The sequence below is a fragment of the Mesocricetus auratus genome, unplaced genomic scaffold (assembly GCF_017639785.1).
Source record: "Mesocricetus auratus isolate SY011 unplaced genomic scaffold, BCM_Maur_2.0 Super-Scaffold_100043, whole genome shotgun sequence".
In the NCBI taxonomy this organism is placed as follows: Eukaryota; Metazoa; Chordata; class Mammalia; order Rodentia; family Cricetidae; genus Mesocricetus; species Mesocricetus auratus.
This window is the reverse complement of record NW_024429220.1, coordinates 1,157,569-1,172,261: the sequence shown is the minus strand read 5'-3', so window position 1 is coordinate 1,172,261 and position 14,693 is coordinate 1,157,569. Positions and strand designations below refer to the sequence as shown.

The window sequence follows — 14,693 nt, the reverse complement described above, 5'->3', positions numbered from 1 at the left end:
TGCCTTAGTCTTGTGGTGAAAATAGTCACTCCTAGCATTATATAAGGAGACAGCATCTAGAAACGGTAGCATTCATAATGTAGGTTTTCCGGGGGGAAAAAAATCTTGCAACTAATTTGAATTTTAGATAATGAAGGTAGTGAATTCAATTATAGTAAGTTTATACTAACAAAGTTGTTTATCTGAATCCAAATTTAAATGAGCATATAGCAATTTATGCACCAAAGCTTATAATTCTACTTTATTAATACTATCATGTATTTACATAGCTATTTGTGACAACTTTTAAGCGTCCCTTGTGCAGGATAGTATGTTTTCTCACTTACCAATCCCCTTCAAATCAAGTGATCTCAAAAGAGCAACACTGCCATTACAAGCTTAGCCGGCCTTCAGAAAATTTAACTCTCCAGAAAGGTCAGCCTGACCCATCCTCTCACAGCTGCAGTAACTGTTCAGTCAAAGTTATTTTATGTTCCAATGGGACTTTCTTGGATAGAAAACTCTCAGGCATCTTTCGCTTAATTCTCACTTGCAAGTATGTTAAGGCAGTGCGGAAACAGTTGTAGTGGTGTTTTGACAGCAGTTTGCCAATTTCCGATGATTTGAGAAAACCCAAATGGAACTTCACTGTAACGTTCATCATCTCACCGGCAACCATGGCAATTTCCTTGGTCCAAAAGGCCGGTTAGTTTCATGTTTATGCTCCAGCTTATAAGCCTTTTGGCTTCACATACTGGGTCTCTCACAGGCAGAGACATTCCTGATGGCAGATTAAAGGGTGAGACAGTGGCAGAACCTCCAAACTTAGGGCTCTGAAGCCTTAGAAGTTTCCTTCCCTTTGAAGCCTTGTTGCTCCCAGTTGTTTTGATAAGATAACAAGAAGCCAAGATTCCTCGGGGACGCATGAAGGCATTGAGCACTGTCTAAGATCAAATCTGGAATGCTTATCATTTGTAAGCTGAAGGCAAATTCGATGTTTTTACAGAAAACAAAGCAAGCCTGAAAGAGCTATGTGATACATTATATATGATTAACAAGATAAATATGCATTTGCTTTCTGAACATAGTTTACAGCACGATAGTTTAATTTATGTGAACACACACAAACACACATGCAAAAGATAATTTCTTCAGTTGTATGATGGAAAGTTGGCCATTATAATTTCCATAGAACCTTTATTGACATAACTTTTGGATAAAAAGGGGAATAAAACTGACAGAATAGTATAATCAGCTTTATAGCTGTTTTATGATAAATTTAGATTTGTGACATCATTTATACAAATTCTACTGCCTTTGCCTTTTAACTACACTGTTTTTCACTTCCCAGGACTCCTTAATATTTAGGCAGCTACTGCATTACGACTGCATTTTGTGTATACATATCAAGAAACTTGTATTTGAAAAGCTGTTTTGGAGGCTATTTTTTCTTCTCTCTATTCATTAAGCCTACTGCACTAGTTACTGCTATACTGCTGTGATAAAACACCACATGCAAGGCAACTAATAGAACGAGATCATTATGGACTTCTGTCTCAGGAAAGTTAGAATTTACACTTGCGCATAAGAATTAGCAGAAGGTGGGCAGCTGAGCAGCAACCATATCTCAAACCACAAACATGGAGAAGATACATCACAGGACCCAGCTCTGAGGTTTCATTTGTCATTCCAATGTGCTCTCTGCCTCCTTCCTGCTGGTGAACCGTGAGCTCCCAGATGTTCCTGCCTCCATGCCTTCTCTCCTCCACCATTACTCTAAGCCTTTGAAACTGTAGCCTTATCTAAACACTTTGTTTTAGATGTTGTCTTTGTTACATCACAGCAATAGAAAAGTAACCGGTGCAGCTGTGGAGCATCAGTTTTAAGATACACAGTTCTCCACTGGTTAAAGTAAATATTGCAGCAATAATAATTGAAATGAAATGTCCTAGGAAACATGAAAAGAGAGTTGTTACTGGGTCTATAATTTCATATTAAACATTACATTTAGCTTTAAGCTTCTTGACAGGATGGGGGAAAAATAACACCCCGGTCCATAGCATCACTTTTCTTGTGTGATGTATGAGATTTTTTTTTCCTTGAGCAATATGTTTCTTCATGTACTCAAAGCCTGAACCACAGTGAAGGACATAATAGGGACAAAGGGGTTTTCTTAGCAACTACCAAGGGATACTTAAAACAGGGCCTGCTTCTCCCCATTCATCATCATGCCGAATCAGCATTGTATATACATAAGTTGGTGAGTATTTAGCATGTCACAGACAGAGATAGTCAAGAACAATCGAAAAATGGTATCTGCTAGATTAGGTGACTGTAAATCCCAATTCCCATTAGTTCAGTTTGTTTCCTGCCATTTAATCTCTAGCTGTCTGATGGTGGTTCCATAATTTGGGAGAATAAGTCATAGATATTAAAAATCCTGACCTATCACAATGGACAAGACTTGTTAAAACCAATTATATGACAGGAATCTATATTATGGGAAGGGACACTTTAACAACTGCTTTCTCAACACGGAGAGAGAATGATGCCCCCATACGTAGTATGGGAAGATAACAGGAGGTAACCTGTGACAGCATGGGTACCTTCCTTTCGATGGTTTATTAAAATTGATGTACCCATATGTAGTATGGGGAGATAACAGTGTGAGGTAGTCTGCCACAGTGCTGGCATCTCCCCTTAGTGTTCTATTAAAATTCCATCCCAGTTATGTTAGCTTCAGTTAATCTGCTTGTTGCTCCCTCCTGTCTTCTCAACATGAAAGAACCCTGTAATCTGAGCACTTGGAAAATGAAACAAGATGATCTTGAGTTACAGGTCAGTCTGGCTATCTCCAATTCAATCTGACTATGCTACAGAGTTAGAGACTATCAAATCAGCCAATGAACAAATAAGTACGTTATTATATACTATGGAAGATGCTAAAATTTTTATAGTTTCTACACTACTTAGTGAATAGCATTAACATAAAAAAGCACACTTTCTATTAATGCACACAATAGGCTTTGGATACATTGGAAATCAAAATATTGTGATGAGTTAAATTTGTGCAATGTTAGCCATGAATTTGGTCTTTGCGGAAGAATTTCAAAGGAACTGGAAGACAGGAGTCCTTGGTATGCTCAGCCCCAGCTCTGGGTGAGAGGATAATTACTGCTCTTCATTCTCTGTACACAGAGCTTTCAACAGGGCTCAAGAATTTTTTTGTACCAGGACCTTGGCTTTTATAGTAGCAGCTTATTCTCTGAGTCACAGAGTATGACTCATGACAATTCATACTCATCAATGAAATGTCTTTGACATTTGAGTTCCAAGAAAATAACCATCAGTAAGAAGGTCACTAAACCCCCATGCCAGAAAACCTAGTGATATAAATTTCCAAACATTTCTCTGTGTGCAATCAGAAATAAAAACAAAACTGTCGTGGAGATGGTACATGACTGAGATTCTTCCTAATGTGGATTTAAATTATCTACATCTTCTTGCACAGCCAATCACTGCTATAAAAAAGAAAAGAGCTCTGAGTTGGAGGCAATTTGGGTATTAAGATCAAGGCTATTGCATTAGTAAAATTTCATTATGAATTTCAGACAAAACCAAAGTAGAGAAACTTCTGGAAAGCCTCAGGATAAACATCTCTGATAATAAATGAAGAGAAGATGGATGACTTCTGTCAGGATATTTCATTTCCTTTTTGGCTAAGGAAATAGGCTCATGTCATCTCAAATACATAATTTGGTTGTTTTCACTCACCACAAGGATTATGAAAATAATCTAGTAGTAAAGCTATCAAACATACATTTTGATTTATTACAACTTAGACTCTGTAATCTATTCTCTCCAGGGAGTAACTAATGTTCTTTATTTCAAGAACATTATCCCTTCAGATCAAGAAGAAAATCCCTTCAGAACATAAACATCTCAGAATTTCAAACCCAAGTGTGGATACATGAGATTTATTAGACTTTTCTGGTTTTGAGCTATCAGGAAATATAATTCCACTCTCATAAAAATAGAATGTTGCTGAATTCTTCCAGGACACTTCAAGAGTTCAAAGGAACTACATTGAATATCTATATCTAAATGCACATGAATTCTCAAAGACCAGAAATAGTTTATCAGGACTGGTACCTCAGTGAATGACGTATTTTAGCATAACCATGAGGATGTGAGGTAGGATCTCCATCACTCACATTAAATTTGGGCACAGCAGCAAAAGTCTACAACCCCAAAGATAGTTGGGAAAGGGACAAAGAGGTAGGCAGGTCCCTGGAGCTCTCTGGTTGGCTAGCCAGCACAGTCAATCACTGAACTCAAGCATCATCTAATAGACCCTGTCTCTAAAAGAAAGGTGGAAAGAGATTGAGTAAGACATGACATCAACCTCGGACAGTCATGTGCTTTTACATACATGTGTATGCAACCTCCTACACATGTACACACAGGCAAACATACATATGCCTAAGTCATATATACGGTAAAGTCCAGTAAGTGGATTTTTATTATGCCTTTGTTGTTTTGTTAGTTGATGTTTCCTGTCTTCTTAACTTAGGAAACTTTGAAAATGTTCTAAAAATTTCAGTTAATATCAAAAACCAAATGCCCAGCCTGTCTCAATCATATAGGAACTGGGAAGAGATTTGCAGGCATGGCCAACATGTGGTCCACATGTTGTATAAATGTTAGGGTATTTGTAAAAGTGGTCTGATGCAAATTATATTTCTTATTTAGTGTAATGTCACAATATTGTAAAACTGGACACTCCTGGTAAAACTTTTATTCAGTCTTCCTTATCAAAATAATTAATGAGAAAAACCACTGAAATTGTAATACAAATAATAAAATTAACATATTAATAGGGTCAACAATAAAGGCACTATCATAAAAGTATTGTTAAAGCATTTGGTCTTCCAAAATTATATAGATTTCCAGAAAAGCAAAGCCATACTTGTGTTAAAGATTAAAAGGTTGAGTGACTGATGAGAATTGTAACCATAAAGAGTTGGCACATGGTGGACTCAGGGCTAAATTATCTGGGACTGTTGTGAGATAATATTTTTGTACACTGTAAAGATGTCACTCTGACTGGTTCAATAAAAAGCCTAAGAGGCAGGACTTACAGGCAAAGAGGATGCTGGGGAAAAGGTAAGAGTCATGAGGAGATGCAGAGAAAGCATGACAGGTAGGAGATGAGGTAACAAGCCATAAGCTACATGGAACCATGCACATTAATAGAAACGTGTTAATGTAAGCTATAAGAGCTGGTTAGAATGAAGCCTAAACTATCTGCCTAGCTTTCATAATTAATAATATTAATTATTATTCATAATAATAACTAGGGAGCTGACAGTCCTGACGGATAGCCTACATTGGACTATGTGGTACTTCTGATTGTTACCTACATCCTCTGAATGTTCAGATAAAACCTTTCAGAATTTAGTAACTCAGAAGGCCACTGTCTTCCACCAACCCCAAAGCTAAGGATGTATCATTAATATATCTGACACCCACAACAGAATTTTCTCTGCTTTGCTGTATGTAACTTGCCTACCTGCTTTTCTACCAACATGTTTACAGAGAGTGCCTTTACTTATATGACTCCTTTGTTCTGTAACTAACAAAATCTTACTGTATGTTTCTAGGCAGAACATGTTATTCATGACAATTTAATCCATGATCCCAAACCATGGTTCCAGACATATGACTGAAGAACCAACTATCTCTTAATTCTTTCTAAGTAAAACTTATAGGAACCATCAACAAAACATACATTCAGAATGAACCCCTGTGGTGATATGGTTACAAAAAATAAGAAAAAATTTAACAGCATAGAAATAACATAATAACCTAATAAGATCTGTGAGATATAAAGAATGGGAGAAATGCAGATATACTGAATAATACAAAAAATAAGCTTTCATCACAATTTCTGTATTCCATGCATTAAGTAGTACCAAGAACCTATGATGTTTCTGTGTATATCCCATGAGATATATATGACTAAATCATTAAACAGAGAAACATTATCCAGTCACAAAAATTTAGGGAGATATCAAGTTCCTTTTTGTATTTAATTATATCAGTTAAACAAACTTATTTTTAATTTAATTTTATTTTCTTGCTCGTTTTAGACCTTATCTTTACCTTAGACTAGACCTAGACTCATGGTATGCCAGAGGGAGACCCTGAATTTCTAATCTGCCTCTTTCTCCACTGTGATCTCTGGAATTGAAGGACTATTCTACAAAGTTCAAATTCACTTGAACTTTAGGCTGAGTTCTATTTTGTATGAGAGTGTCTCCTTTGTATAGCGGTTATTGTCCACACAGCATCGACTGGGTTGGCCTGGAATATACAAGCATTTCAGATCTGAGCCACAGTGTGTGTTACCAACCCAAACGACTCTGTAGTTGCATCCATACTAACTGAGAGTGATGGGAAGGAAACATCAGTTGATATTTAAAAATTAACACATGATCAAGACTCCATGGCAAAGAAGTAGTAGGAGTAACAGATCATCTGTGATGTCTACAGGCAAGTAAGACATTACTGGAAACAGCCCGTATGCACACTGCAAATGATCCTAGAGCTCAGAAGAGAGTTCAGGTAAGATTATTTATATTTGAAGTCAGCAAAGTTATTTAGGAAGAAAGCATAAGTTCTCAAGAAGAGAAAGTAAGGATTGTACCCTAAATCCAGAGATGATGCTGTAAAGAGAGATGTTACTGGAAGACTGACAAGGAATTGGTTACTGATGACAGAAAAGCTGACGAAGACACTAAGAGAAAAAAGTGTCAAAGGAAGAGAAATTTTAAGTTTCTACAGAGACCACTTATGAAATTGAATATAGATGCTTATTTGGTTTGGGGAAGCGAGCCACGAAGGAGACACAACATGAAGTATGGTGAAATAGGCTGTCCTATATGTGGAGCGAGGAGGAAGTCAGGAGGGAGGCTTACACCTCATTGGATTCTTCTGCATAGGACAGGGAGAGAGTGAAAGCCATAAAGCAGAATGGTGCGCAATAGGGTCTTGTTTTGTGGTTTTGTTTGTTTGTTCGTTGTTGTTTGTTTTCTAATGTTAAAATAGTATAAGGTTTTATGGTGCAAACAATTGAAAAGAAATAAAAGGGAAAGCTGGGAATGGTGTTGCATTCCTTCAATCCTAGCATGCTGGAGACAGAGGGAGATGGATCTCTGTGAGTATAAGGTCACACTAGTCTACATAGTGAGTTCCAGGACAGCCAGAGTTATGTAAAGACATCCTGTCTCAAAAAACAAACAAACATAACAAAACAAAAGAAACTAGAAACAAACAAACAACATATAAAAAATACAACGGACTTACTTGAGACACAGGAATATATCCATTCATCAGTCTACATCAGATGGTTGAAAAATGACAAGAATGAACTTTCAAATGGTCCACTTTGCTGTAGATAGTCATTCACTCATGTAGGTTTCCATAAAATCATTATTACATGCCATCAACTCTAGTATTAATGTCTCATTGCATACTACATAGAAATTGTGGATGAGTACTCTAGGAGACTATTAACAGTTATTTCTCAGCTTCTTAATTTAAGCATGAAATCTCTAAAATACCTGTCTGCTTTGGTATACCTTCAGGAGTCAATTTCTGGTTGCTTTCTCTACTCAGTGTCAACTGGATTTTTTTAGTAGCTTTTCAGTGTTCTAGACAGTTTGCTTCCAGTTAAAACAATACTATGTCCTCAGTCATCGGCAACTACTCTCTCCGGCAGCACTCGATGTCCAAGAATCCCAACAGAAGCACATCCCAGAGTCTGCACCAAGACCCTGAAACCCACAGTCCCACACTTGGCTCTGTTACTTAAAAGCTCCAAGTTTCCTTGTAGCATAAACCCTTCAAGGAGAAATGGTTTCAGGCCATATGCCTCTGTTCCCACAGCAGTATTAGCTAAGCCATTAACATATCTGTAATTCCACTAAACTGAAACCATCCCAGCATCTAATGCTATTTATTCTCAATACAAAATTATCTCTGAGAATAGTCATTGCTCCAGAACTTGGTCCTTAAAGAGTTCCAGTAAATGAAAGGGTATGCAACCTGAGTTTTTGGATTGTGAAGGAGATGGTGCTCATATATTACAAATATCACCTTCAAGGTCCCAAAGCCCTAGGTATACATGCCTAACTTACTCAATTGATATCAAAATTTGAAAGCTACAAATAAATAAAGCTAGAAGGCCTTCAATGGTTAGCCTAAATATGATATACAGGCTAATAGCTGACAACCAGTAATTTCTTTGATGCATTCATTTATTAAAATTTACATGATTCTTTACTAAGGAAAAGAAGCATATCCCCAAGAGCCCAAAGGGCATGGAAAGGATGAGGATGAAGGGAGAAATAAAGGCTACTTGCAAAAGCATGCCTTCTCTAATGGAAAGAAGGCTTAAATTAACAACACAGAAGTCATTTTCTTCAGGCTCTTTATGACACAGATGTAAGTACAGACATCCCAGCTCATTTATTGAAACTTGGGAATACTGTCATTCAATCCACGTCTACATGGTGTTCACACTGTCTCCAGCTTGAAGAAATTTCAACCAGTCACGTTGCAATATCAGGAGTGGAAGCTGGCAGGCTCAACAGGAGGGTGAATTCCCAGCAAGGGATCATGCCAACCTTCCTGAGTTCATTTCAGACTAACTTTGAGTAAGGAGAAATATTCTCTATGGAAGATGAATGGTAGCCAGAATCAAAGGGGCAATGACTGGATATCTCAAGGATACAGTTATATTGATGAGCACAGCAGAGCTGAGATCTTGAGGAAATAGATATTTCAAGAGAATATTATTTTGCCAAGACTGCAGAGCAAGCTAGTGTCAGATCTAAAATTTTAAGTAAATTTGCATAACACTAAGTCTAGTGCTTCATAACTATGCTACAGCTGTGAGTAAATATATTCCAGCATATAAAAGCCCAGTTTAAACAAATTTTTCATAATCTCTTCAGTAATATTGACAGTAATGTTTACAAGTAAAAACAGATGTCCTAATAATGCAAGCTATTATTTTTTAATAAAAATATGACTAGGCAATTATCTGTCATGCATTGCACTAAACTAACTTTGCATTGCATTAGGTAACCTTCTCATCCCAGGAAGCTTGCACTATAGTGATGAAAAAAAGCATGGCAAAAGAATATGTATTGAAACATGTGCGGGCATTAGGAGAGCATAAAAAACAGAAAATCTAATATTGGTCAATAAAAGCCGTAATGAAATTGCAGAGGTGAGCGAAAGTCTGCGAGTGAAAGAAGTAATGTACTTTCAGGAGAACATCAATGATTTACTCTGAGATGTTCATTTCATGTGAATAGAAATAGCTGTTAGACTGACACTACAATGCTACAGTTTGCCACTGTGCAGGTGTGTGTGTGTGTGTGTGTGTGTGTGTGTGAGTGTGTGTGTCTGTGTGTGTGTGTGTGTGTGTGTGTGTGTGAGTGAGTGTGTCTGTGTGTCTGTTCTGGTACTCTTATGGGCATGCCTGTGGTGCCAAAGCTGCAATCCAGAGTCTTACTTGATTATTCTTTCTCTCCTTATTCACTGAGGCAAGAGGTCTCAGCTGAACTCAGACACTGTTTGTAGGGTTAGTCTCTCTCACCTCTTGATCTAAGAGACTTTGCTTTAGCCTTCCGAAGGCTACAAAAAACAGCTGCCACAGCAGCCTGGCATTTCCTATGTTAATCTGCATGTAGGTCTTCATATTTGCATGGCAAAAAGTGTATGCACCAACTCGTATCTCCAATCCCTTGCTGAAGCCTTTTGAACAAGAAAGTGAAATAATCAGAGGTTTCTGAAGTAATTCTTCTGACTTTGAATTATATGTAATTTGTAGTCATTTGTAATGTTCATACATGCTCCTCATCTTTTTCTCTTTAGTCCAAAATTAATATATTAAATCCTCCACTTAAATAAGTAGTCTACATAAATTAGGAAAATGTAGTTTACATTGTGGAACTTAAAAAAATCTGTATTAATGGTTCTTTTTTTGACAGCTGTAACTAGGCACTAGCTATTGGAAGTAACTGACCCCTTGAATGTCAAAAAGGATGATTCGGGGCACTGTTTGTGGCTGGAATTTTTAAACACTGGCACCAATTTCAGAAAGCTCAGTAATTGACTACATTTCCTTAATCTCAATCTGCGAACATGGAGGCAGCAGATTGGTTGTGAATAACATGCAGACCAGCCGTACGGTCTCGCTCCTCCCTGAAGAACTTCTCCGTTTGCCCGCCCCCCCTTGCTGAGTAGACAGCAAGGTAAGGATAATATCTTACACTGCCTCTATAACATCTAAATTTCTATTATGTGTGGTCATGTCTTACTAAGAGCAATAGCCCATTAAACATTCAATGTTCTAAGCGGCTTTAATCGGAATAATAAAACATGAGGTCAGGGTGAGCACATAAGAAGATTACTATGAGTGAAAGCAACATTTTTGGCCAGTTAATAAGCAGTTGAATATACTACTTTCCCTTTTCAATATAAGAAACAAGATGTGAGCTTTTGCCCAGATTAAGCATCCATTTAAAAATCCACAGCTGTTATAAACTCCTCTGCTGTGTTGTACTTTCATCGTGAGCACATATGCTCAGATAAAAGCATCAAAATTAGTCCAATTCAATGTAACTGAATTGTTTCCTTTACCAATATTAGGGAAAATTAATTTTGCACTGTGGCTCTTTTTAGTCTCTTTTTATGATGAGGGAAGATTCTTCAGGAGCATCAAAATAACAGCAATTTAAAAGGTTTTTGCATATGTCATTAATGTCACAAAAATTAAAATATGCAAGTGAACCAACCAGAGAGAAAAAGTAAGAAAGACAAAATTGAGTCACAGCTTAAATTATTCTGACGAGCCAACGAATTCCTTTATCACTTATAAAGACAGCAAGATACCCTCCTATTTTTACTCATAAAAAATATTCCTTTCACATATACAGCATGTGCACCAAACTGTCACACAGAATACTGTTTGTCTTTATGCATTAAAACCAAAATAAACACAGTATATCCGTATGTTTTCCCATTGCACAAATCGTTTGTGCTATGATTAGCAAAGCTGATGCCATTCCATGACATGAATGGGGCCAGATGAAATAATACAGAATGCCTGTGCCAGGGAATTTTATTCACATAAACACAAAATTTTGAATGTGATGATGTTAAAAGAACATTTCAATATATGACATAGCAAAATGATTTTGACAATTACAGAAATAAAGTTATATTGAAGTACTAAATTAGCCTGATTGATTCAGTAACATTAAACTTTACCAGAAAAATTTTCCTCTTCTAATTTATTTTCCCCATGCAGCAGAAGCTGCAAATGTTTTACTTACTGGCCAATTTGTAGACATCTCCACTCAGCCTACACAGTAACAAGCTGGCACTAATAAGCCATACATAAAGATCCTAGTTATTAAAATACAAATTAGGCACCCCTTATGTTTATACATGTGTAAGTACAATTAATATTGCAAGCTTAGTTGAAAACAAAATTGCTTTAGTTAACCAGCCATGGCAATGCAACCAAATGAGATTTTGGATGCAATTGGAAAAGATCTGTTTGGTGGCAATAATAAAAACTATATCATGCGGAACAATTAGTTTACCAAGCTTCATTCCCCCTCCACCCACCTGCCCTTAATCAAAACATTTGTCCATCTTAAGTGACATGACCTGCCTCCTTTAATGCTCACACGATCATGGAGGCCTGAACCACAGCTGGTAGATGCGGCTTATTTACAAATATTGCTTTGAGCTTGTAAATGCGTGACCACATAAATTTTAATCTATTGAGAGTGCAAGCCCTTTGCTCCCTCCCCCGTCATTAGCACCACGTGCCCACCAGCAGCGCTTTCTGTCCAGTTGCTCCCTCGATTGTATATTCCTGTGGGAACGAAACAGAGCTGAGGGAGAATGTGAATTACATGAGCTCCTTCTTGCTGCCAGCGTTTAGTGTTTTGCCTTTTGTTCTTGCTGTTTATGTGATTCTTCTGTTTTACACAGTGGGGAATGCTAATCAACTTTTGCCTAAGTAATATTAATGAAACTTGCCAACTTGTACTTGAGGGAAGAAGCAGAATATTATATTTCATTTTGAAATGTTAATGCAGCTTTTAGGAAACTCTTCCTGCCTTCTAAATTACCTTAGTGTTAAATTATTAAAGAACTATTGCACTGGTAGAAAGAGCTAAATACCTTGAATGCTAAAAGGATTAGGAAGTATAAAGTAGGACCTTTTGGAATGCAATATTTAACATCAAATTAAATGTTTCAAAATATTTGCTCAAAATACTGTCAAAATTGGCAACTGTGCCGGGTGCTTTATCAAAACAGAGGTCTAATGTTGGTTATGTTTAATCACCAGTCATCAATTTGAATCTTATTCCGGATCTCGAGGATTAATTTAGCATGATATAGCTATGGATTAAGACACTGTCTACTTTGTCAGGAAAAGACGGGAGAACAGTGTTCTACTTTACTAATTTTTGGTCACTTGAATCTAAAGATTTAGCAAGTCTAGTCCAGGTTCTCTTCTCTAGGCATAAACATCCTCACAATTTCAATGTTCTACCACACCATGGCCTCCCAAAGAGGAGAGTGGACACACGATGGCATGGAAAATACAGACACACTGACCCCCAAGCATGCAAATGCTGACAAGATGAGTGCCTTGTAGAGCCCTGTAGAGCAGGCAGAGTGCAGGAAAATCTGTGGACAGGCTTTGACCTGCTTCCCCTTCTTTTAAGAACAGTATGGTGTCAAACGGGTCCTGAGTGCACTGTAGCTTAATGGCAACTTAGCAACAGAGTTTGTTCAAGAATCCTGCCACACAGTGAACACTATCTGATAGGAACATTTAATGCTAAGGTAAATGAGTCATCTTCCAGCCATATAAACCTCAGTGATGGCTTTTGTGTCAATGTGAACACATTCGTTACCCTGAATGAAATTTTCTAACAGTGCTCCTTTACAAACACAGGCATCAAAGGTACATAATAGAAGTAAGAATTCCATGTACAGGAGAACTGACATGTCAAAAATGAGGCCATGGCATAAAATTGTCAGTGCCTCATCATTTAAGTCTAGCATTTAAGCAAAATGCTAGAGTGCCTTCCAGTTGATAATATTTAGGTGTGGTAAATATGCAAAAGCAGACACACTGAATGATCTGCTGTATTTCATGGTCACCTATCACTGTTCTAAGGAGAAAAAAAGGCATTGCTAAAATGACAGCTTTAGCAAAAATGAGTCAAATATTCAACATTTACAAAGTATGTGGGGAAAAATCTACTGTCTAGAAAGACACAGCTACTGTTGAATACAATAACAATAGTAAAGAAAGAATAAGCTTAAGACTGTGTCAGCTTGTTATTTTTAACAATGACCTAAAATAACAAATGATGTAATGAAACAATGATTTTTTCAAAGAGAAAGTATATGATTTCTATATTACATGAGGGAGATTGTAAGATGCTGACAATCTTTAGAGTTATGTTGATTACTGGAGGTCCAAACTCAATCAACAGCAATTGCACTATAATAATACCACATCGATCAGAACTAGTTTATGTTCGTGATATGCCACAAACCACCTTTAAATTTGGGAAAGGGCAGGAAGAAGACTTGCCATCCAAATAAATCACCAAACATATTTGTTTGGGTAGCATGGCTCTAAGTTATATTGAAGAAACACAGGTTAAAGACCATTTATCTTACCTTAAGGGTACTAATGACATTCTAACCCTCTCATTCCAAAAGTTCGCATTTGTCAGTGTTACAGGTTCTAATGATTTTTACTTGTTCGACAATTTCTATTCATATATTACAGGTGACAAACTGACCTTTGTTAACCTAACCATGACCAACAGCTGTAGGTAAATTAAATATCTAACAAGATGCAACAACTCAGTCAATATGATCAATTCCCTGAGAAAAATCAAATAAGATGACAGTCAAATAGTCATTACTTAATAGATTGTTTGCTACCAATAAAGACAAAGAATCAGATGTGTCAAGCAAGGAAGTCTATAAAAATCATTATGTTATTTAGAATAGTTTCTTTATACATAAACAAGCAAAATAACAAACACAAAGTAGTCAGGCTACTTCCTAGACCTACTGAATTGATGGACAGATTTCTGAACTTCAAATCTAACACATTTTAGAATAAGGTCTTGGAAAGTATCATGAACTAGCACCCACACACTAGTCCTTTCTGAAACAGCATCAATTGAGGGAAAGATTACATGACCAAAAAAGAGTTGTCTGGAGTCTGTCAGTGATCAGAGACTGAAAACAGCTCCATCATAAATATAGGCATCAGCTGACAATCTGAGACTGGCCATCTCTGTTGGCTATCAGAGTAGATGGGTAAGGAAAAGTTCAGCATTACCAGGAGGAATTCTTCAATGTTGCATCATTAGCCCAGCATCCCTTAGAACACAAAACACGCTTGCTTATCAAAGAAAAAAATGAAATCTAATGCCAACTGGCATGTCCAAAAGTAGTTCAGAGTAAAAGTGGAGCTGCTTCCAGCAAAACTCAAATGCATCAAACTGATAAGTTAATACTTGCATGCTTACTCCAGTCAATTTACCCAGCAAGACAGTTACAAATTATATGCATTTTCTAACAAA

At 37.0% G+C, this 14,693-nt stretch overlaps 1 protein-coding gene across 6 annotated transcripts in view; it reads right to left on the bottom strand.

Moving 5' to 3' along the window:
• The window catches only part of Cacna2d1 (calcium voltage-gated channel auxiliary subunit alpha2delta 1), a 410,041-nt gene that overhangs the window by 181,894 nt on the left and 213,454 nt on the right, over positions 1-14,693 (bottom strand). The gene's annotated exons all lie outside the window — the stretch shown is intronic.